Source organism: Schistocerca americana, chromosome 5 (genome assembly GCF_021461395.2).
Source record: "Schistocerca americana isolate TAMUIC-IGC-003095 chromosome 5, iqSchAmer2.1, whole genome shotgun sequence".
NCBI classification, from domain to species: Eukaryota; Metazoa; Arthropoda; class Insecta; order Orthoptera; family Acrididae; genus Schistocerca; species Schistocerca americana.
Window position 1 is genome coordinate 183,927,297 of NC_060123.1, and position 26,636 is coordinate 183,953,932.

Sequence of the window (26,636 nt, forward strand, 5' to 3'; positions counted from 1 at the left end):
GGAGACATACGTCAGTGTTGTGCATGGGTAGTATTTTGTGACTAAATGTTCCTTTTGCTGAGAAAAGTGCTTCCATCTTAAGTATAAGTTGTGTAAAATCTGATAAATGATATGCAATTTAGTGCCACTCACACTACTTTACAGACAACAAGGGCAGATTTCTTTAGCAGAGTGAAAAATATTAGCCAGGATAATCAGTTTCGAGATCAAACGAATTGTTATGCTGACAATAGGTAATTGGTTATATTTTTTTATCTACCTGAAATATCATTTATAAGTAATTAAAGTCACGAAATACTATAAACTGGTACCGCCACAAATGTTGCACACAACTGCAAATGAGTATGCATTAATTTACTAATAATAACTGGATTGCATCTCAGTAGGATTTCAGTCCCCTCTTGTTGATATCTAAAAGTGATGAAGAGGTCATTTCTTTTGTGCAAATATGTTTTGACTCAAAATTATCTGCTGAAGCCACACTAGTTGATCTGGCAAATACATTTAATTCTGTAAACCGTTAAATATTACTGGAGATTCTGTAGTGTTACTGCTTTAGATGTTTTGAACTCTCTCTAGCTGAATCCTATTTCAGTAATGGAAAACAAATTGGGAACTATGAGAATGAAAAATCATACCTCGTGAATATTACTCAAGGGATTCCCCAAGGATCGTTGTTTGGGTAACAACAATTTCTAATATATGGAAATGAGCTGCCAGTAACATGAAACTAAATCTGTGCTTTATGCAGATGACATAACATTCATAAATCCCAGGAAAGTTGTGAACAAATTAATACTACACAATGAAAAGTATCTTAAGTTAACAAATATCTAGTTAAAAGTTAATGAATTATCTATTAATTATGAAAAGAATATGAACATTTTTGCAGTTTATCCCATGTTGCCATCGAATGTTCATTTGCTATAATCCTTAGTACATATCTGAATTAAGTATTAACTTGGAACAACCACACATACTGTTTTAGATTAGATTAGATTTACTTTCATTCCAATTGATCCGTAGTGATGAGGTCCTCCAGGATGTGGAACATGTCAGAAAAACAACAATACATGACAAATATTTACAATTAAAACAAATAAGCTAATGTACCATTCCACACGTCCCAAGTGGAACGATCGTCATTTTTTAATGAACAACTAGGAGTCATTTTACAAGTACTAATGCACTGAAATTAAAATAAAAAAGATTTTTATTTATTTATAAGGTAATAAACATGTAATACAACTACTGTAATACTTATTTACAATGAACACATTACTGCACTGAAATGGTGCAGAAGTTAGATTATACTTACACACGCACACACACACATACACACACACACACACACACACACACACACACACACACACACACACACACACACACACACACACAAATTTTCAATGAACACATTACTGCACTGAAATTGTGCAGAAGTTATGTTGTACTTATATGCAAATCAGTTGGTTTTACTAAGAAATTCATCAATGGAGTAGAAGGAGTTGGCCACCAATAAATCCTTTAGGCTTCTCTTAAACTGAATTTCATTGGTTGTTAAGCTTTTTATGGCTGCTGGCAAGTTATTGAAAATGTGTGTTCCTGAATAATGCACACCTTTTTGTACAAGACTAAGTGACTTTAAATCCTTGTGAAGATTATTCTTATTTCTAGTATTGATTCCATGAATTGAGCTGTTGGTTTGAAAAAGTGATATATTTTTAATGACAAATTTCATTAAGGAATAAATATATTGGGAAGCAGTAGTTAGTATCCCTAGTTCCCTAAACAGGCTTCTGCAGGATGTTCTTGAGTTCACACCACATATAACTCTTACTGCACGTTTTTGTGCCCGGAAAACTTTAGCTTGGCTTGATGAATTACCCCAAAAAATAATCCCATATGACATTATGGAATGAAAGAAAGAATAGTATGCCAGCTTTTTCATTTTTATATCCCCTATGTCTAACAAAATTCGCATTGCAAACAGAGATTTGTTAAGACGCTTCAGCAGTTCTGTGGTGTGCTCCTCCCAGTTGAATTTATTATCAAGCTGTAATCCCAAGAATTTAACACTGCCCACTTCTTCTATATTCTTGTCATCGTATGTTAGACATATACTCTTGGGACACCCCTTACAAGTTCTGAACTGCATGTAGTGTGTTTTTTCAAAGTTTAGTGACAAAGAATTGGCTAGGAACCAGTGATTAATGTCCACAAATATTTTATTGGCTGATCTTTCTAAGACTACACTTGATTTGCTATTTATTGCAATGTTTGTATCATTGGCAAACAAAACAAACTTGGCAGCAGGTAATGTTACTGATGAAAGGTCATTGATATATACAAGAAAAAGTAAGGGCCCCAAAATGGAACCTTGTGGGACCCCACATGTAATTAGTTCCCAGTTGGACGATGCCTGATAGCTTGATACATGTCTCTTTCCTAATAACACCCTTTGTTTTCTGCCAGAGATATAAGATTTGAACCATTTTGCAGCATTTCCTGTTACACTATAATATTCTAGTTTACTTAAAAGGATATTGTGATTTACACAGTCAAATGCCTTTGACAGATCACAAAATATACCAGTTGCCTGCAATTTTTTGTCTAATGAATTAAGCACATTTTCACTGTAAGTGTAGATAGCCTTCTCAATATCAGAACCTTTTAGAAATCCAAACTGTGACTTTGACAGTATGTTATTTGAGATAAGATGGTTATAAAGACGACTGTACATTACTTTTTCGAAAATTTTTGAGAATACTGGCAACAGTGAAATTGGACGGAAAATTGATGCTATTTCCTTATCTCCCTTCTTAAACAGTGGCTTAACTTCAGCATATTTCAGCCATTTAGGAAATATTACACTGATAAACGACTGGTTACACAGATAGCTTAATATGTTACTTAGCTCAGAATCACATTCTTTAATTAACTTTGTTGATATTTCATCATACCCACTAGATGTTTTTGATTTTTAAGATTTTATGATGGACATTATTTCTGTTGGGGTAGTGAGGGTCAAATTCATATTATAGAAGTTACTTGAAATGTCTGGTCTAAGGTAATCCATAGCAGCATCTGCCGAACCTGACAACCCCATCTTTTCAGTAACAGTTATAAAATATTTGTTAAAAAGTTCTGCAACACTATACACATCTGTCACCAATGTATCATTTACTCTTAATGCTATTTGCTCCTCTTCATGTCTGGTTCTACCAGTCTCCTCGTTCACTATATCCCATATTGTCTTTATTTCGTTATCTGATATGACTATCTTTTCCTTGTAATATATTTGCTTTGACATCCGTATTACAGTCTTTAATATTTTGCAGTATTTCTTATAATGTGCTATAGCATCAACATTGGAAATGTTTCGTATTGACTGATACAGTTTTCTTTTTGTTTTACGAGATACCTCTATTCCTCGAGTGATCCATGGCTTCTTTGTAGACTTTGCTCTAACCTTGGTAAGTTTTGGGGGAAAGCAGTGTTCGAATAAGGTAAGCACTTTATTAGCAAAAATGTTATATTTTTCATTCATGCCATGAGCACTGTAGACATCAGTCCAGTGAATGTCTCTGAGGAGTGTCCTAAAATAATCAATTTTTGGCTTACTGATTACCCTCTTGAGCTCAGATTTAGCAGATTTTATATTCTGTTCAGTATTAACATTTAACAGAAGGAACTGCATGTCATGGTCTGAGAGGCCATTGACTATTGGTTTTGTAATATAATTTTGTTTGTTGGACTTTTCTATAAAGATATTATCAATGGCTGTTTGTGAGCAAGTGGCTATCCTAGTGGGGAACTTTACAGCAGGAATTAAGTTGAATGATAGTGTTACTAACTCAAATAAGTTCTTATTGGGAGAGTCTTTAAGGAAATCTACATTGAAATCACCAGCAACCACTATTTCTTTGGTTTTGGTTGTTAAATAGGCCAGTTCAGCTTCAAGGTGGTTTACAAACAGATTAAAGTTGCCTGCAGGTGCTCGATATATACTTAATATTATGAAGGATTTTTTGTGAAATTCTAATTCTGTTGCACATGCTTCCATATGCTGTTCTAGGCAAAATTTATGAATGTCTATGTTCTTAAATTTATGACAGTTCCTGATGAATGTGGCAACTGTATTTGTAAACAGCTGTCATTCATTATTTATCTGCTGTGTGAAGTAACTAACATGTTTCTCAGGAGCTTTTGCATAGTTCCTATTATGCTCTCTTTCACTGCCAACAGATTTGCTACATTCTTTTGCGAGATAATTCTACTGATTATAGAATTTTTTATCTGGCATGTGGAGGTCAACATGTGCATGTCTGGAAAATCCAAAACTAGAATATATTGTTATTTTTGCTTTCAACAGTTAGGTGCTATCAGCTCCAGTCTCTCTTTAAGGTCAAATCACACTAAACATTAAAGGTCAATTCACATTGGCTCTCACATCATGTAACATCACATCACAGCACCAACAAGTTTTCTTGGAAAGAAGGTTCTGACAACTGATGACATCGATCCTTTTTGATCACATGACCCCAAGCTCACTTCCTCCCAATTCACAGCCATGTGCACAGCTCTGTATTTCGTTTTGTCGCAGTTTTTGTGATTAATCTCAGTTGTCTGTTATTTTTACTATTTGTTATTAATTTTTTGTTTTATTATTTCCTTTGTTAAATTTTCTAATTTTGTAATAAATGATGAAAGATTAATTAAAACAGTGAGGCAGCAGTCTGAACACTATATCCTGAGTGTGCTAAATTACTTGTCATCTACTACATTTATTAACCGGATTTTTATATATACTGGTACAATATGTACAATGATACAGACTGCAAAAATGCTGCAGGTAGAAGTGAAAAAATTACTATGTATAGAATCAGATTGATTAGTGAGTGGAATTTATTTGTATGTTGTCAGGCAACTATAATGTTTCATAAAGAAATGGACTGAAACCTCCAGACACTGAAAGAGTGGTAAAATGGTTTTTTTAGTATACAGCAGGCAAAGCATGTTGGTGGCAGGCTTGCTTTTTGTTAAGTAGCGTTCTAGACTGTGTGTGAAAAAGTTTTGCAAGCATCAGTGGTAAGTGTTTATGAGGATTTACTAGCTAACCCCAGTACAAAAAAGGCACTTGAACTATTAAAAGCCAAATTCAAGATACAAAGAAAACTTATAAATCTGGAAGGGAAAGATACTGAGTGAGGTATGACTTGCCAAAAATCTGCACTAGACTGGCAACTAACCTCAATCTTAAACAAACCAATTTTTCATGGGACATGACGGCAGCTCATAACACTGTGTTCCTTTTAGTTATTCTGGGTGCAATTTGACGTAACAAATGAAAAACTTGTTCTTTGATCTTCTAAAATACTTATAAAATGCAGATTATCCTTCCTCGAGTTCCTTTTATAGTGGGTGAAGTTCCCTTCTGTTCCACATAATAACGTTTTCGGATACACACTCTTTTTTGCGGTGTTTTTTCACTTCTGTCTTCTCTAAATACAACATATCCCTGCAACCTGCATACAATTTGAGTCCAATAAATGTCATTTTCGTACAAATGTGGACTTCAGCATCGCTGTATATAAGCTACTGCATTGTTTATGTGCACTTCACGAGTAAAACAGTTGACAGTCATCTGTGTCATGATAGCAATATCAGTGAAAACAAACACTTGAGGGTAGCCATAGGTTTTGAGATCAAGTGACTTGAACTGACTTCGCGTTCCAAGATGTGATTGCCATCCAATAGTTTTCGCCTGGATCATTGCAAAAACTTGCCTGCAACATTTGTGGCAAATGCAATGTCTAGTCTGGAAGTCTGTGCTATTTACAGAAGATTTCCTACAACGTCCAAATAGGGTACACTTTCCTTACATTCCCTGTCCTTAACAGCTAATAACAGTTTTGCATTATTTTCCACTGGGGTAGAAATAGGCTTATAGTTTTCCATACTGAACTTTTATAAGATTTTCTTTCCATACAGAGATCGATCAACCATAATTCTTCTCTGTTGGCACTTCTTAGAATCTTGATAACTAAGTGTTGATTAATTTCCCCTAAGTCATGCATATTAAATTTTTATCGTAACTGATTATTAAATAGGTCCATTTTTTGTCACTATAGATCAAAAAATCTTCTACCTATATGGCCATGATTGTGATTTCTTTCTTTCTTCTTTTATAACAATAATTTGGATCTCCTTTTGACTGCGACTTGCCCAGTTTTATCAAAGTTTTATGTAAACATTTATTTCAGCGATAATCACTCTGCTTTAATCCATACATGCCTTTCTTCGAATATCAAATTTCCCTTTCCCTTGAAAATGTCTTTTAACTTCATCACACATATATTTCCTCTCCAGCTTTCAATTCAGAGCTATTTTCACATCCATTTGATGAATTAATAGGTCTTCCCTTACTGCAAAAGATAAAAGCTATCTTAATGGTGAATATTTCACCACTGGTGAGAAAGTCTCGTTATAATCTGTTACTTCTTTCTGGCAATATCCTGTTCTACCAATCTGCCCTTAAATTTTGGTGTTTCAGTCTCAGGATTTTTAATATTGAATACTCATCTTGTTCTTAGCAGCAGGTATAGCCTGAGGAAGTTTGTACATCGAGATAATAATCATCAAGCATTAAAGATAGATAATCCTACAATTAGACTTAAGGAAAAACAGTCTAGTTATGTATTTTCACGTATAAAGCTATTTAATGCGTTATTTTCACAGGTACATAACTTTGGCCTAGAGGTGTATAAAAGTAAAGAACACTAACTGCTGAAAGAAAAATATTCTTATGTGCTCAAAGATTTTGAAAACTAATCTAAAAGTAATCTGAATTACTGAATACTTCATACGGCTAATTGCACCTTTATTCAATAAATTTGGCTTTTGCTTTTGTATATCGATCTTTTATATTTATGCTTGCATCTGTTCATTAAGTTTGTATCATTGAAACGTATTTCCTTTGAAGTTAACTGCTCTCGGGTTTTTGTACAACGTCCTCTTCTCCAGAATTAACTTTCGATATAGGGACAGCAAAAGTAAAATTTGTATCACAGAACTTTAAATGCTCTACCGTGCCTTGTCAACTGGTCGCAGCTCAGATAGTACTGCCTGTTCAGTTTCTGAGTAACGAAAATCGTGTGTTACATAGGTTCATAAAGGTACAAAACTAATGTCAAAATAAATTAGTAATCGTTTCAAGCGCAACTTAACGGGTTATTGGAAATCTGATTTCGGCACAATTTCACAGTCGCAAAGTACGGACGCAAGTGAAGTCTTTGATAAGTAGAACCATTGGGCCGCACTTATACTTTGACAGTTTGCCTGAGGTAATTGTCATTTGTCTTTCCAGCTTCAAATCTTTGGTAATGTTATTGCGAATGTGGTGTAAGCTAATAGGGTTGGAAGGGCGTGTGTTTTGTATTCTGTTATGGGAGTCACTAACGTTTATTGTGAATATTAAATACAGACAATTACATATGTGATGACATTCGTAGATGACTATTTTAGCTACTTCTCTTTTTTGAACGTTATACAGCATCATGTTGGCCAATTGTTTAATGAAATTTTTAGTGCATTTAACATAACCTCCACTACACCTTTGACGGCTAATTTGTCGTCGAGGTATGCAACGGATATTCTTGACAGTTTGATTAACTGGCTAGCATTTGATGAATTTCAGATAAAGTTATTAAATGGTTTCTTGTTCATACTTGTGGCAAATTTGGTACTCATTTTCTTGTCTTGGAGGGTGTACGGAGAACAAATATCAGAGCGATTTTTGAAACCAGGTTAGTAGGGTTGACGGCAGTTGTAAGATTTTTATGACTGTGTCACTAGTGTTGTCATGGTATCAATGTTCTGATCTGCACAAGAAGGGCCAGCGGTGTCGTCCTCTAGAATATTTTTAAAACAATGAAATTGAATTTTTTAGTATATAACACTAACTTACGGAAATTACAGCATGAGCATATTAGCCCCTTTTCAGTAATGTTTTTCCGTGTGTATTGTGATTATCGTGATGTTTGCTATAATACTTAGTACTATATAGTCCTATCTTGCTTAACCAGGCACCAGAAGTTGCTGTTGCCTAATGCGATTTTTAGACATAGAACTAATGATAGGATTCTAAAATGTTATTTCACAGAACTACAAATGGGTATATACATTTTTTCTTTTTATTTATTTTTAACATACAATTGCAGTTAGCCTAATTAAAATTTTTAAGAAAATTCAGAATTTAAAAAAATGAAATTCACCTAGGTAGAGACTTGGCCTCCTTACTTACCATGAACGACATAACCAGTGCCATTCAAAAACAAACAATTTTTGTGCCATTCAGAAACAAATAACATTTTATTTTTTCTGATTTTCTTCCGTAACCTAAGTGTTATTGATACGGTCTTTCTCTCTGTCATCCTCACTGAAAACAAACAATTTGGCTCCTTTGATATGCACTGTATCTTGAAAAGTTAGTCTTTCTTTCCTGTTTTTGATGCTGTCCAATCACTGATTACTCATCATAGGCTGATTGCATTTTTTTTACACTCACATTTACTCCTTGAGCTTTGAAGCCATACAGCCATATATATGATTTTGAACCCAGAAGCTTGCCTTTTGTGGACTTTGTTCTTACCAACTTAGCTATCCAGGCAAAACTCATAACCTGTCCTCAGTTTCACTTCTACTATTTCTCTCCTATGCTTAGAAACAACTGTGTTGCAGAGAAATGGTTTTGCCACATACTATTGGTTTGTTTTGAGAATTAATGCTGTGTTATTGAAGTCTGGAAAGTAGCATAGAGGTCCTAGAAGAAGTGAAGTTGTGAGGACAGTTGTAAGGGATGCATAGATGGCTTAGTCAATAAAAACATTGCACGTAAAAGACAAGGTGTGAGTCCCATTCAGTTTGGCACAGTCTTAATTTGTCAAGAAGTTTCACAACAGCACACGTGCTGCAGACTGGTGAAAAACCCACTCGGAAAAGTTGATGGCTGATTGGACATAGTACAAAGTGATTATAACAAAATTGATCATTTTCTTCTATCATCATTATTTAATTTTTATTTCAGCACCGACATGATGTATGGATTATGAGAAAGCATTGTGGCATGCCCGTGTAATCCTTTTTTTTTTATTGAATTGGCTTTTGCCTGTCAAGTACATCGTAACTGCCTTCTTCAGATGTAAATGGTGGAGATTTATTTTTAAAATGGGTTGTAGTGTAATTATAAGGCCATTGCAGACAGGCACTATGAAAAGAATGGTTCACACACACACACACACACACACACACACACACACACACACACACACACACACAAAAGAGATATTGCACAAAGTTACATATTGGACCTCCTTGAAATCTTGGTTGTGGTGACAGACTGATCTGCAGGACAGCCTGAGGTCTAGTTTAGCTTGGAAGGTGACAATTTGGTTGTGAGTTGGTGCAGCCAACAAATTTGAAAGTAGAAAATCTGATCCTGGTAACAAATTGACTGGTAGTGAAGCCTAATGTTTATGTCCATGCTGTATTGAAAATTGTTCGAAAATTGAGATAATTCTAGTTCTTGTTTCATGTGCCTGTCTGTGATTCAACACCTCCTTTATGTGTTGAGCAGCAATCTTTCCTTTCCACATTGCTTTTATTCCATCCTGGACTTTACATTGTTTTCAGTTGTTTACTTTTTGTAGGAAGTATATCTCACAGTTTCTTGCAAGATCTGTTCTTTTGTTTAGGTCCTGATTTTACAACTTTTCATTCATCATTAAGATTTAATTCCATTGTAGCCTCGAGAATAGCAGCTGAACTATTTAGCTTGATCAAATTAGGCCTATATAAATTTTTGCATGCATCAACCATTTTGAACATCTTTTACCCTAGGCAAGAAATGTGATAGTCATGAACAGATTGCATGAAGTGTACATCTACATACATTGTCTGCAAGCCACTGTATGTTGTGTGATGGAGGGTACCCTGTACCACTACTAGTCTATATACCTGTTGAGCTTATCTTCATGGTCCTTACGCAAAATTTATGTTAGCGTCCATAGAAACGCTCTGCAGTCAGCATCAAATGCCGATTCTGTAAATTTTCTCAGTAGTGATCCTCAAAAAGAGCGACATCTTCCTTCTAGTGATTCTCGTTTGAGTTCCTGAAACATGTCCGTAATACTTGCATGTTGTTCGAACCTTCCTGTAGCAAATCTAGCAGCCTGCCTCTGAATTGCTTCAATGTCTTCCTCTAATCCAACCTGATGCAGATCCCAAAACTTGAACAGTACTGAGCAGTGCGTCCCATTTGTCTCCTGTATTTGGTCTTCTTTGAAGACGAGCCACCCTTTCGCAGGATTCTCCCTGTGAACCTAAGTCGACCATTTGCCTCCCCCTGTACAGTTCTTACGTGCTCATTCCATTTCATACTGCTTTGCAGTATTATGCCTAGATTTTTAACCGGCGTGACTGTGTCAAGCAGCAGACTATTAATACTGTATTTGAACATTATGGGTTTGGTTTTCATACTCGCCTGCTTTAACTTAAATTTTTCTTCATGTAGAATTAGCTGTCATTTATTGCATCAATTAGAAATATTGTCTGTCATCTTATACCCTCCTACAATCACCCAACAACGACATTTTCCCATACACCACTGCGTCATCAGCAAACAGCCACAGACTGCTGTGTGTATTGTCCTTCATATTATTTGTGTATATAAAATCTATAAGATGAATGTTTCCTAACAGATTTTTCATTGCTGGTGATTAAATAACTTCCTTATCAAATTAAAAAAAGGGGAAGGTAACTAACAATTAAAATTACAGCTTTATTCTGCAAAAAGTTGTTTGATGTCTCCTCTAGCCCAGTGATCATTGTAAGACTACTATTTGGATCCAGCTGTCTGAAACAATAATTTCTAGCAGAGAGTTGACTTAATGAGTGTTACTTGGAACAGTCTGGACACAACAGCAATCAATATGTTCGAAAGTGAAAACATAGAAAAAATAGTTTACTAGTAGATTATGGCACTGAGGTTACAGGCAACATCAATGAAAGGTAGGCCTACATGAGGCATTTCTGTATATAGTGGCCTTTTTACACATCACTGTGGTCTGTGATGATACTAACTTTTATGTAATTTTATATTCATACATAATTACCACAATTTTGTTTCTCAGGGAATAGCTCATACATGACTTTACAGCTTCTGTAAAAGGAATAAACCCACTGTAGATAGCTTGGTTCTTTGCTGTTTATTTCTAGATACTATTATAATTTTTGCTCCTATTCCAGGATTTCAACCACCTGCCTTCAAATAAAACTGGTTCTGGAGAAAATAGAGGACAGAGCAATAAATGCAGGTGTTTTGCTGTTCTATTAAATAATAAAAGTTCTCAAGTATACTATCAGTAGTTTATCTACCTACTTATGATTCCCAAAATGTTGTGATTATAAAAACCACTTCTATATGCCTAGTATTGCTTTTCACCTTACATACCTTTTGATCTTCAGTATATGTTGGGTTTATGGCTTATCATGTAGTACTGAACATCATGATGAGCTGAGATTTCTAAAGTAAATGCATTACATCATATTTGTTATTGGTTAGTTGCACCTCTTTTAACATTTTGAAATTACTGACATATTGTGTTTTTCTAAGATGTTATTTCCATTAGATTGTAATTTTGTTCCATATTGTCCTTCTGAAAGCATAAACATTTTGTGTCAAAGTAATTTTCTGTTTTAAATTTAGTAAAATTGTCCCTGGTTTATCCAATAATCTGATTATGAATGTTATTTGAAGAGTCTGACCTCATGTTTGAAGGGAAAGTTACTGCATCCTTGAATGTATCAGTTTAAAAATTAGTGGTAAACGTAGATGGTTAAAGATTCATGTATTTTTTATTTGGTTCATCTCACACATAAAATTTGCTTAGTTGCTCTCAAAATATTACCATTTGTGAATTACTAACTTGTATAGTGGCTTAAATTTAATAAAAGTTGTCTTAGCATTCTTTGGCAGTACCCATGCTACGAGTAAATCATACAGTACTTAAAATTAACAACAAAAGTCATATATACTGCATATGCAAATAGTTTTAATGAAAAATTAGACTATAAAACAGAAGGAACTGCCTAGGTGCAACCTCATGACTAGCTCTCTCTCATAATAACTGCATTACGGACAAAATAAGTGGTAACTGTGATGTACACTTTGTTGGGAGGGTATGACTGCCTCTGGTGGTTACGATATTGTTAGCAGCTGAGGAAAGTGAATTGCACTCAAGCACTGTACAACTGGCTGAAGAACTATAGCCAGGACTGAGACTGAGGATCCTCTAGGAAGTTACATTTAGCCAAAGGACTAACAAAAGCTGTTCACAACGATACATCTCTGGTCATGTGTTCTGGGATATGGTGTTAGATCACTCCAAATGAATGTGGCTGATGAGAGTGATAGCAAAGGCATTCCCATTTACAGTTGCTCCCATTGGTCACCATGCCAAGTGTCAACTTGGCTTGTGTGGATGGTCATGAAGCAGTCAAAGGTCTCATGGTGTGCAATTTATTTGCTCTTGGTGAAGATAAGCTCAAACAGTCTGGGAACATAACGTATTTTTAAGTGTTGCCGGATGTAATAATGAAGAGTGCCTATAAAAACACTTATGGCCTTTGCATATACAGATATGAGTTATCAATGCGAACAGTGAAACTATGTCATGGGGCTATTATAACTCCCACAATTACCTGTGTCTAGTTAGCCAGTACTTAGTAACTCTTTTGTGTTAGAAATGGACAGTACTGGCTAGTGGAAACAACAGCAGGGGGGATGGGGAAGTAGTAAAGTGTGCATTAAATGTAGTAACTGTAGCAGTATTTTCACCAATGGTGATAGTTTCACTATTATTTAAAAGATGTGAATGTTGATATAGGACCATGTAGAATACTAGATAGTGGGCTGTAATTTAAAATATAAGTCAATTTTCTGTATAATTTTTGCATAGTTTTTGAGGTAGAATTTTTATATATCGCTATTGCACTTTCAGGCACTGTAGCAGAACAAACTGAGAAAAAGAAAGGGCATCTCGTGGATAGATCTTTAATGCATTGTAGCATTGAAACTGTATATTTCTGGAATAAGCGAATATAAATACAGAATCCACTAAATACACCTCGCAATAACCCTGGGTTCGGTATGAGGTGGCGGTGAGGTGGGTGGACTGCTGTGGCCTGTTATGGGGTTGTGAACTACTGAGGGCTACGGCGGGACCTCTCCATCGTTTCTAGGTCCCTGGTTCAATATGCAATACACACAAATACACCTCAATAGCTTCAGAAATTATGGAATTGAGATTGCACTGTATGTTGTGATTTTGTTACACATCCTGGGCACAGGACGCATGATCTCCTCAGCCTGTCAGAATACAGAATGAGTGCACATTACACGTCATGTAATCAGCCAATCGCATCATCACAATTTCAATGTGTAAACACACAAACAATGAAAACATTTTAAGAATGAAACGCAAATAAAGTATATACTCCAATGTAATGTACAAAATATTCAGTACCAAGCATAGCAATGCTGCTGTTGTGGTTTTCAGGCCAGAGACTGATTTGATGCAGCTCTCCACGCTACTCTATCCTGTGCAAGGTTCATCATCTCCCAGTACCTACTGCAATCTACATCCTCTGAATCTGTTTAATGTATTCATCTGTTGGTCTCCCCCTACTATTTTTACCCTCCACGCTGCCCTCCAATACTAAATTGGTGATCCCTTGATGCCTCAGAATATGCCCTACCAACTGGTCGCTGTAACATACCTGTAATGTTGAAGAAATTGAAGGCGCCACTTTCTCCAGAAGGCAAAGAATTGTAGTCACTAGTCGTGCTTGCATCATTCTTCGAAAGAGTTATTGATTTACATTCCTGCTGGGCAGGTGAAATTAACCTGCCTAAAAAAAAGTTATTTAATATTTCTTTATGATGATGTGTTTCACATTCAGCTAATTAACTTGTGAAATTTTTTTTTCCCCGTATTGTGTAATGGTACCTCTTATGTACTGCCATATTCTGTCCACATTCTGTGTGTGAACAGAAAGATCATTTGCATCTACGAAGTTCAGACTGGTTCACTTTAAGGTGCTGAAAACCTTTGGTATCTTGAGTGTTGTATGAACTGAAGGAGTCTCTGATAATCATTGTCACAGGGAGGATCTTTTATTTTATTTTTGTGAACAACACTTCCTTGGTTCGAAATTCAGTGGGAAGCATTTTTCGACCCTCTTGAATTTCACCAATCACCCAATTTTGTAGAATTTCCCTGAATTTCTTTGTTTTATTTTCCTAAATTTCACTTTGCCAACTCACTGCCAAACTCTGAAAATACAGCCAAAAGCAACTTAACCACATTCCTGGAAATCATGACCTATTCATAGAATAATTCTCTGTAATAACAAAGAATATAAAAGTCACTTCATTCTGAGCAATTTTACCCTAGATCACTAAACTCTCCTCGAATTTACAATTGCAGTTGATACCAATTCATGATTATTGTCAGTATAGGGTGCAAGATAGGACTTTTGTACATGACATACCACTGGAGATCTTGTAATTAAATAGTACATAAACTATAAATTATGGCATCCTTGATATAAAATATGGAGTAGTAAAATTTACAGTGGTGTAATAACGACGTCGCAATGCCCCCCCCCCCCCCCCCCCCAAACCCTCTTTAATGTTCTCAGATTAAGTTCTGTTACACCCAAGCAGTACCATACCTTGGAAATAATGATATGGAAACCACAACATATTCAGAATAAAATAGCCTACGTTTGCTCAAAAAGAGTAGTAGTGTCATTGCTTCATTCCCATGAATTTAAGATGTCACGTCACATCCCAGCCTAACCATACCTCTGATGAAAAAAGGAAAAGAAAAAGCAAAACCAAAATTATATATGATGCCATAGCTCTACTTATTTCTATACTATATATATTTTAATTTGGGTGTGTGCGTAACGAAATAGTCACGTTGTCATTGGCTGAATAGATCATGTCCGCTGTGCTCACTGTAATTGCCTAACTAGATAACATGTCCTGTGCTCATCCCCCTGCGGGTCCAGGGCTTAGAATAGGCCCCAGGTATTCCTGCCTGTTGTAAGAGGCGGCTAAAAGGAGTCTCAAATTTTGGCCTTTGTGATGGTCCCCTGTAGGGTTTGACCTCCATTTTTCAAAATTTTCTCCGAAGAGTGAGCCAATTGGGGAAGGGCGCCTTACATGGTGCATCGTGTCCATCATGCTCTGAGACCTATCGCATCCTTCGTTGATGTGGATCTGCACTTCTGCTCATTCTCCAAGTGTTGGGTGAGGTCACACTCCTGGGTGTGTATTTTTCCATCAACTGTGCACTATCGTTTTCTACGCTGACGATGATAATTGACTTGTTTGTTTGGTTGCACCTGATATCCAACACGGTAGCCAGTCCGTTGTGGTGGGGCCGCCATGTACCGTGTTGGTTGTAGCCCCCTGACCACACAGGGACCACTCTGCTGATGCTTGCGCCATTAACTCCCCACGTATGCCAAGGGGTAGATGCCCATCCCCCTGGGGCATCGGGACCTCTGCAATGGCCATCCTGCCAGGTGGCCTTTGCCGCGGCTGGGTGGCGCTCGTGGGGCCCTGTTTGGAGTGGGTGGCCTCTGGGTGGATGACACGCGATGAAGTGTAATACATCATCTCTTGCTGGTGGTCAAACATCAGCAGTCTCTAAGCGTTCATGGGCTCAATTCAGTGCACAGAAGTATGACTCCAAATTGTTCCCCCTCTCTGGCCACTCCGTGGGAGGAATGTCAGACTAAGGATGGCAGCGGCTCTTATTCGCCCCGGTACCTTGTATGTTCAAGAGCTGATGATGAAGCCTCAGTTCTTGGTTGAGCATTTATAGGACAAGTTTGGGGAGGTGGAAGGCTTGTCCAAAATGATATCTGGATCAGTCTTGATCGAAACAGCATTCTCTGCCCAGTCATGGGTGTTACGTGCTTGCAGCACTTTAAATGTTGGAAGTTTGGTCATATGTCTTCCCACTGTACTTCCAGTGTCACGTCGAGATTGCGGATGCCCATTACATCCCAATACTCCGTATGCCCCACCTCCCATCTGTGTCAACTGTAAAGAGTACCATCTGCCTTGCTCGCCAGACTGCAGGATTCTACAGAAAGAAAGGAAAATCATGGAGTACAAGACCCTGAACCAACTGACCTACACTGAGCCTAAGAGGAAATTTTAATGCTTACATCCTCTACGCATGACATCATCTTACGCTGCCGCTACAACAGTTCTAGCCCCATCAGCTCTGCCAACCCCATTCACCTCTCATAGCCAAAACACTACACCTGTCCCCTTGATGGTGGGAGGCACTTCCCTCCCTGTTGCTCCTGCACCACCTACTTCAGGAGCAACACCCTCCCAACCATCAGGGACGCCCATCCCTACTTCTAAGCCGGAGAAGTGCACAACTTCTTAGGCTGCCTTTGCTAGGAAGTGGTCCCTTGGGTCACTCCCTTCCCAGATTTGTGCTAGTGGGAAAGATGACACCTGCCAGTGGCTGAAGAGCCCAAAAGCAGCTGATCGCAGAACTTCATGTTCATCCTCAGTCCTGGAGACTGAATCAGTGAAGTCCTCCCAGCCAGGGAAACCAAAGGAACAGCGAGAGAAATCCAAAAAGAAGGTCCCCAAGACCAAGGGATTGTGGTGGCATCCATACCACTGCTACATCCAAGCTCTGTGTCTGCAGATGAAGTGGAGATCCTGGCGTCCACTGAGGACCTAGATCTTGCTGGACCCTCAGGCACAATGGATATAGACTGCTCGGGCAAAAAGTCAGTGGCAACAGGTGACCCTGAGGCATAAAGTGCCTCATTGAGTGTTCCATGCCTTCCCAGTGTCACGATGACGTCATCCTCCAGTGAAATTGGGGTGGCTTTTTCCACCTCCTGGCTGAGCTATGGCAACTGTCAAGCTTTACAACTGCTTTCTGCACTGCCCTTCAGGAACCTGGTTCCTGGCAATGCGGAATCCTGCACTCTGGGGCTATAAGGGATTCTACAGGAACCGTAGCGATTGTAATAGAGTTCAGGAGTAGTTTGTGTTTATGTCCTAAACTCAGTCTGTAGTGAACCTGTCCCCCTTCAAACCGCTCTTTAAGCTGTGGCTGTCAGAATAAGGACAATGCAGGAATTAACGGTCTGCAGTGTATATCTTCCTCCAGATGGTGTAATATCCCTGAATGCATTAACTGCACTGATTGATCAACTCCCTAAACCTTTCCTACTTTTGGGAGATTTTAACGCCCATAACCCCTTGTGGGGTGGCACCGTGCTTACTGGCTGCAGCAGAGATGTCGAAACTTTACTGTCTCAGTTCAACCTCTGCCTCTTAAATACTGAGGCCACCACACATTTCAGTGTGGCTCAAGGTAATTACTTGGCCATTGATTTATCAATTTGCAGCCCAGGACTTACCCCACCTGTCCACTGGAGAGCAGATGACGACCTGTGTGGTAGTGACCACTTCCCCATCTTCCTGTCACTGCCCCGGCGTCAAGCCCACGGACGCCTGCCCAGATGGGCTCTAAACAAGGCAAACTGGAAAACTTTCACCTGTGCGGTCACCGTTGAATCTCCCACACACGGGAACATCGATGTGATGGTTGAGCAGATGACTACAACAATCGTTTCTGTGGCAGAAAACACGATCCCTCACTCTTTAGGAAGCCCCCGGCCAAAGACAGTCCCTTGGTGGCCGTCGGAAGTCGCTGAAGCAATGAAGGAGCATCTGCGAGCTCTACAGCGGCATAAGCAGCACTCTTCCCTGGAGCACCTCATACCCTTTAAACAGCTCCTTGCTTGCTTTTGCCAGCTTATCAAACGACAGAAGCAGGAGTGTTGGGAGAGAGATGTCTCGACCATTGGGTGCCATACGTCAGCTTCCCAAGCCTGGGCAAAGATCAAACATGTTTACGGGTACCAGACCCCAAGAGGTGTTACCGGTGTTAACATAAATGGTGTGTTATCTACCGACGCAAACGCAACTGCCGAGCACTTTACCAAGCACTATGCTCGAGCCTGTGCATCGGAGAATTACCCCCAAGCCTTTTGCATTCTCAAACAGTGGCTGGAAGGGAAGTCCTCTCATTCACTACACACCACAGTGAATCCTATAACACCCTATTTACAGAGTGGGAGCTCCTCAGTGCCCTACCAGATTGCTCCGACACAGCTCCTGGACCAGATCGGATCCACAGTGAGATGATTAAACATGTCTCATCTGACTGCAAGCGAAATCACCTCCTCACCTTCAACCAGATTGGGTGCGATGGCGTCATTCCATCGCAGTGGCGGGAGAGCACTGTCATTCCGGTACTCAAACCCGATAAAAACCCACTTGATGTGGATAGCTATCGGCCCATCAGCCTCACCAACTTTCTTTGTAAGCTGCTGGAACGTATGGTGTGTCGGCTGTTGGATTGGGTACTGGAGTCATGTGGCCTTCTGGCTCCATGTGCGGGCGGCTTCCACCATGGTCACTCTACAACTGATAATTTTGTGTCCCTAGAGTCTGCCATCTGAACAGCCTTTCCAGATGCCAACACCTGGTTGCCGTCTTTTTTGATTTGTGAAAAGTGTATGACATGACCTGGTGACATCTTATCCTTGCCACATGATATGAGTGGGGTCTCGGAGGCCCACTCCCGATTTTTATCCAGAATTCCCTGTTGCTTCATACTTTCTGTGTCCAAGTTTGTGCCTCCCATAGTTCCCCCATATCCAGGAGAATGGGGTCCCGCGCGTCTCTGTATTGTCTCTTTATTTTTAGGGGCCATTAATGGTCTAGCAGCAGCTGTAGGGCCATCCGTGTCACCTCTGCATGCAGACAACTTCTGCATTTCATACTACACCACCGTACTGGTGTTGCTGAGCGGCACCTATAGGGAGCCATCCACAAGGTGCAGTCATGGGCTCCAGCCCACGGTTTCCAGTTTTCGGCCACAAAGTCATGTGTCATCTTCTGTCAGCGTCTCACCATTCATACAGAACCGGAACTTTACCTTAATGACGATCCACTCACTGTAGTGGAGACATACCGCTTCTTAGGACTGGTTTTCAATGCCTGATTGACTTGGCTTCCTCACCTCTGTCAGCTTAAGCGGAAGTGCTGGAAGCACCTCAATACCCTCTGCTGCGACGGATTCTTCAGTTACCATTAATTTTAGCTGACAACGCCTCATCGGATAATTTAGTTTTACGTTTTATATGCGATGGTTCGTTCTATCATTCTGTATAAGTTTTATTGCATGTCGTTTGTCCCTAATGCTTTTAGGATGGATGTTTTAATGTGTCGCGTAGTGGCTGGCTTTTCCTTTTTATTCTCGTGGTTGGCCAGCTACAGTCATCTGCTCTCTTGTTTTTACCCCTTCTACCTGTTTCGTGCTTCTCTCTATGGTTTTCTTTTTATGTTTTTGTCCATAGTAGTGTTGGTTGTCTTTCTGCCATTCTACTGGTTCTTCCTTTCTCTTGTTATTGTGCTGTACGTCTCCTTTCTTTTCTTCTTTCCACTGTGTAATTATTTTACTGCTGACAAGGGACCGGAGATGTCGCAGTTGGGTCCCCCCCCCCCCCCCTCCCCTTTTAAACCAACCAACCAATCCTGTGCTCAGATTGCGTGATGAAAGCATTTTGTACAATGCAATCTCGATTTCACAGTTTCCAAAGCTTTTGTGCCATATTTGGTGGATTTTGTATTTACCCTTGCTCATTCCACAAGTATGCAGGTTCAGTGCTACAGCACATTAGAGATCTATCCAAGAGAATTCCTTATCTTCTTGATTTGTTGTGCTACTGTGCCTGAAAGTGCGATACAGATGTATAAAAATGTAACCCTTGACTTTCAATATGTAGGCCCACTGATTGAGGTTCAGTGTATGATTTTATCTAAATTGCTTTATAACTAATGCAGTCAAACTATGTTTCAGTTTCACTTTGTTTTTATGCAAGGCCACACATTCCAGTTATTGAGGAAAGGGAGGGATTGTGGGAGATGATTTCTGCATTTGTACTCTTTTTTTTGTGTTATACATGCCCTCTTGGAGGTACATATGGTAAGTATGGTCTCTGTCTGAATGTTGGATAATGCTTGTGGTGGGAATGTAGATTCTCCCAGAAGGACCCTATAACTGCCATACATGTTGTCAAAGAATCAATTTCCTGTTCAACAGTGCTGTGTAGCATGAGGTGATTTATGTAGATTATGCTACTGTGCATTCTTGCATTTATTATAGTAGTTATTCATTTCTGTATTCTGTATAGTGCTAACACATTTAGTGGAAAACAGGTATTACACCTGTGACACACTGTGTCATCGCTGATTTGAAAAGTGTGCTGCAGAAGGATTGGTATAGCTTTGAAAACAGACAGTAGATGCTTTTTGTGATATAGCAGGGTAGACTTGGGGTTCGCCAGCTTGCTCGTCAGTTTGCAGGTAGGCTACACATCTGGAGATGCGTTTCAAGAGATGGTGTCTTGGTAGTGTTACCAATTGTCTTGTTATCACAAGCTGTGGGGGTGTTTCAGAGGCTCACTGGTCTCAATACAGGAACATTGTGTATTTCATATAACAAGGTTCCAGATTTAGTTGCGAATTTGAAGGTGGTGCAAACCACTGATATAAATAATAAGAATAATAATTATAATCTGTAATCACAAATTGAACAGTTGGCGGTGGTTATTGAGAAGAGTTCTTATGCTATTTTGTACAGTAGTAATATCCAGCCTAACAGGAATTTTCCTTTGTGTATTGTAAAGATTTGTTGCTACTCTTGTCACCAACATGATGTCTAACAACAAAAAACCCAGTAGTTGGATGAGGCAGTCATAGAACTCAGCACCTTTTGGCCCAGAGCAGTATTTCTGTGTATACTATTTAGATGACAGTTTATTGCATTGTATAATAAGTTGTACTTCCATTGTTGCTTTATTCCCTCAGGACTGAAATACACCAGAAACAATATGGTTATGTAATAGATAATATATTATTAGACTTATTGAGCTTGTGGTTTATTAAATGAATTAGTTTCTCTCTCTTCTCTGTCACAAGTCAGAGTCAACTGTGCGAAATATATCAGTAAGTCTCTTGCATGTGGCAGATGGTGTATTTATGACTTGGTTTTCAGAGTTCGTAAACGTAATGTGGATGATATATTACAATTTTTGTAGCTTGGGTGTCCGTTCATATTATGTCTATAACATCTTTTAATGTTTTTTACTATTGTGTGGGTTAACTGTAGTCCGATACTGCACTACCAACTCACAACCAGTCAGTCACCATCCAACATAACTTATACCCTGGGCTACAGTACAGATCATTCTGTCACCACAACCTACATTCCAAAAAATAATATAGACCCAAAAAAATATTGTCAGTGTTCTGTTCTTTTCCATAAGACATTACGTGCCACAAATTCATTATGTTACAGTATGAAGCTGACATCCAAAATCAGTAGTTTGAGTCGACCATGCAGTTATTGTGTGTCACTGATTCAGTTCCACTTACATTTGGGTCTTGGGAGTTATGAAGGTACCAAATTTCCTTTAGTATTGTTTAGGTAGGAAACCCAAATGTGTAGCATTTCATTTCCTTCTGCAATAGTGTTAGTATATGACCTTAAGTATCTACTTCGAAATATAAATTACATAATATTGAAAGCTGTTTGTTAAGTTTAATTCTGTGTAGACCTATGAAATGGTATGAGTTATCAACAGTACTGGAGGTTTTCCACCTCAGTCTTATAACCAACATCTCTGTCACTTTTTGAATGAAGGAAGTCACATTTGCCACAGTCTTGATGACAGCAATAAAATGGAATGGTTGTTCAAGAAATTGTCAGGAAATAACAGGTAACACACCCTCGAAGCACTGGATGAATTTGAAATCAATATCTGCTGATAGTATTACTCTGTATCTTGAGACATGTTACCGGTAGAGACTGAAGGAATGAAATGCTCTGTTTAACAGCGCAAAGAAAAACTGGTGTTATTGATTTTCAAGATCATCTATAGATGGAAAAGTCATCTTTAACAAAAAAGAAAAACCTAAGTACAAATAAGAGGCAGTTCTCACTGTTAGAAGTATGAATAAATGCTAACTGGGCCAGTGAAAAACTGAGGTGCTATCAATACTGACCACTTTTTGACGTTCTAGCATCTGAGATTGATGCCATTATTTTATTGTTAAGCAGTTGATTTGGAAGTTACTAGAACGCGGCAAAAGCAAAAATGCCTACTAGAAAGTTTGTTTGTGCATGAGAACTGACAGCTAGTTGACAATTTCTTGTCAAACTAAGGGAAATAATTTATCATTTGACACCAAGCATTACATAACTGTGGGGCGAAAAACTGACCTGGAAGTCTATTCTATGTTAATATAAATTTTCTGCTGACCAATTACATGATTTTTTTTTTACTTTGCATTTTGCTAGGTACTGTGTGGGTACATAACTGCTGAAGGACAGGAGAGATGCAACAAATGAACCAAAGAGCTCTAAAGCTCAAACAGTGGTTGTTATTTTATCATGTAGTAAAGTCCATAAACAATATTGAAAATTGTTAATGACTTCCAGAGACTGTAGAAAACATTTTAATCCAGCATTCTGAGACATATCTAACTTAAAGAGATAGACCATTTTAGATAAACACAGTGTCTCTGTTCTGGACAAAATGTTGTTACAGTTCAGCACGTTGGCTATTTTGTAGACTTCATTTCTAACTTGTGTTATGGGGTGATAGTGTAAGCCATTACTTCATAATTTTAGCAAACAGCATTGAAGAACCAGTGTTGACAGTAGTGTATTTTTAAATAACCGACGGCAGTGCTCACCACATCAGCTGCATTTAGCAGGTGCCCCCTCAGGAAACTCAGTTGTTGAGGGCTGAGTTTGGAGTTAATTAGCTTGAGTGTGGAGACTGGTGCAGGCTGCCAGTCCTCTATAACAGAAGAGTGTGAACATGCTTATGTGACCACTTTGTAATGTGATTGTGGAACGTTATAGATTCACTACAAGGAGTGAGCATCTTGACTTAACCAACTACAGTGTATGGATAGTAAAAACATATTAATAAAAACTAAAATCTTAAAGTTGTCAAGTGCTAGTAAGATGAATGGTTGTTGAGATATCCACTAAAAGTGTTAAGAGAACCATGAACTATAACATTGTGTTAATTGTATCTGCAAATTTTTTTTTTTTTGTGGAAAGAGAAGATAGACGATTACTTGAAAAGATCTGTGTATACTGTATCATATTTCGTTTTAATATATTATTGGATCATTTAAAACCATAAAAAGTTTGGAATGTTCCAGTACTGATACAAGCATATACCATTTTTGCTAGTTAAGCGGATACTAAATGGAATCAATGGGCAGTGCTCTTCTCATAGAGCAAATAGGAGCCTTTAGCATAGGTAGTAAATAGTTATATACAACACCGGTGGGTTCGTCTCATCCTTGAGTCTGAGTGATCCGCCCTTCCTTTTTACCTTTCCTGAATCTGTCCCTCTTTCCTCCCTGAGAAAGGAACTAATAGTTTCAAAAGCTGGGATAGTTCCCTGTATATTGACATTACTCTTGCTAATACTAAGTTTTTAACCCCATGAAATTAAGTACTGGGCACCAATTCTGTCACATAATTTTATACTATTCTCAAGCGAATTTTTCTTTTGACATAGTTAGGGAAGGGGGTGGTTGTCATTTCAGCCCTGTAATAAGTTAAGAAAGAAATGCCTGGTGCTTCATTCTTCATCTTTGTAATAATTACTACCGCCGGCCGAAGTGGCCGTGCGGTTAAAGGCGCTGCAGTCTGGAACCGCAAGACCGCTACGGTCGCAGGTTCGAATCCTGCCTCGGGCATGGATGTTTGTGATGTCCTTAGGTTAGTTAGGTTAACTAGTTCTAAGTTCTAGGGGACTAATGACCTCAGCAGTTGAGTCCCATAGTGCTCAGAGCCATTGTGCAAAAAGTATAGAAACAAAAAAGTTTTGTGTAGAGAAACATATAGAAGCATGTGCCTGTGAGCTTAAATTAAATAAAGGCACATTTATAATTGTAACTGTATATAGGTCCCCATCAGGAAATTTTCATCTATTTCTGAAAAATTTGGACTCCTTGTTGTGCTATCTGTCAGACAGGGGGAAGCAAATTATTATTTGTGGGGACTTCAATGTAGATTCTCTGAAAGAGGGTAATAGGAAAAATGACCTTGAAGTATTACTCGGTTCTTTCAATTTGACACCCGTTATTGATTTTCCTACTCGGGTGGTAAAGGATAGCAGCTCACTGATAGACAACTTCTTTATAGACCAAGATAAGTTTAACCAGATAAATGCTCAGCCTGTTGAGAATGGTCTTTCTGATCATGGTGCACAGCTAGTTACAATATATGACATAGCTCCATTCAGCAATACTAAACAGTCCTCCAAAGTAGTACGTTCAGTCAACGATTTAACAATTGCAAATTTCAGGGAAAGCCTACAGCAGTTAGACTGGGATGAGGTGTACCGTGAACCTGATGCCAATTTAAAATATAATTTATTTCATGACATTTTTGTAAATGCATTTGAAAACTGCTTCCCCAAGAAAATAGTTAAATATACTCGTAAGAAACCTTGTAACAAACCATGGCTTACTAAGGGTAAAAAATATCTTGTAACCGGAAAAGGGAAATGTATCTGACAGCAAGAAAGAGTAGTGACCCAGAAACTATCAAAAATTATAAAAACTACTGTGTTATATTAAGAAAAGTTATTAAAAAATCCAGGAGTATGTGTATCATGTCTGAAATCAACAACTCTGATAATAAAATTAAAACAATTTGGAATATTATTAAAAGAGAAACAGGTCAACCAAGAGCAGAGGAAGACAGTATTACCATCAAATTGAATGAAAACTTTACGAACAAAAAGTCAGAAGTTGAAAATATTTTTAATAATCATTTTCTAAATGTTGTGGATATAGTAGGATCCAGGTGTTCATTAGAAGATGCTAGGCTGTTAATGGAAGAGGCCATACCTATGCAATTTGATACAATTGAAATCTCACCCACTTCTCCCTCTGAAATTAGGAAAATAATAAACTTGCTTAAAAGCAAAAACTCACATGGAATTGATGGCATTTCCAGCAAAATACTAAAAGCTTGTTCTCAACAGATAAGTAAGATTCTCAGCCACCTGTGTAATAGCTCTCTGGAACAGGGCATTTTCCCTGATAGACTGAAATATGCTATTGTTATACCTTTGCATAAAAAGGGGGATAGATCTGATGTCAACAATTACCGTCCGATCTCCCTTCTAACAGCTTTATCCAAAATTTTTGAGAAAGTAATGTATTCAAGAGTAGCTTCACATATCTGTAAAAATGAAGTACTAACAAAATGTCAGTTTGGTTTCCAGAAAGGTTTTTCCACAGAAAATGCCATATATGCTTTCACCAGTCAAATTTTGAATGATCTGAATAACCGAACACCTCCCATTGGGATTTTTTGTGATCTCTCAAAGGCTTTTGATTGTGTAAATCATGAAATTCTGCTAGACAAGCTCAAGTATTGTGGCATGAGTGGGACAGTGCACAAATGGTTTAATTCATACCTAACTGGAAGAGTGCAGAAAGTTGAAATAAGTAGTTCTCGTAACATGCAAAGCTCAGCACATTCCTCAAACTGGGGAACTATCAAGAATGGGGTTCCACAAGGGTCAGTTTTGGGTCCTTTGTTGTTCTTATTATATATTAATGACTTGCCATTCTATATTCATGAAAAGGCAAAGTTAGTTCTCTTTGCTGATGATACAAGTATAGTAATCACACCTGAGAAACAAGAATTAACTGATGAAATTGTCAATACTGTCTTTCAGAAAATTACTAAGTGGTTCCTTGTAAACGGACTCTCACTGAATTTTGATAAGACACAGTACATACAGTTCCGTACAGTGAATGGTATGACGCCATTAATAAATATAGACCTTAATCAGAAGCATATAGCTAAGGTAGAATATTCCAAATTTTTAGGTATGTCCATTGATGAGAGATTAAATTGGAAGAAACACATTGATGATCTGCTGAAACGTTTGAGTTCAGCTACTTATGCAATAAGGGTCATTGCAAATTTTGGTGATAAAAATCTTAGTAAATTAGCTTACTACGCCTATTTTCACTCATTGCTTTCATATGGCATCATATTTTGGGGTAATTCATCACTGAGGAATAAAGTATTTATTGCACAGAAGCGTGTAATCAGAATAATAGCTGGAGTCCACCCAAGATCATCCTGCAGACATTTATTTAAGGATCTAGGGATATTCACAGTAGCTTCTCAGTATATATACTCTCTTATGAAATTTGTTATTAACAACCAAACCCAATTCAAAAGTAATAGCACTGTGCATAACTACAATACTAGGAGAAAGGACGATCTTCACTATTCAAGATTAAATCTAGCTTTGGCACAGGAAGGGGTGAATTATACTGGCACTAAAGTCTTTGGTCACTTACCAAATAGTATCAAAAGTCTGACAGATAACCA

General features: G+C 38.2%; 1 protein-coding gene across 1 annotated transcript in view; it reads left to right on the forward strand.

Moving 5' to 3' along the window:
- Positions 1-7,671: 7,671 nt before the first annotated feature.
- Positions 7,672-26,636, forward strand: part of LOC124616690 (UBX domain-containing protein 6) — a 63,596-nt gene continuing 44,631 nt past the window's right edge. The window contains exons 1-2 of the mRNA XM_047145028.1: positions 7,672-7,808; positions 11,308-11,375. The gene's annotated coding sequence lies outside the window, so the exon portion shown is untranslated. The remainder of the gene's footprint in view (positions 7,809-11,307; positions 11,376-26,636) is intronic.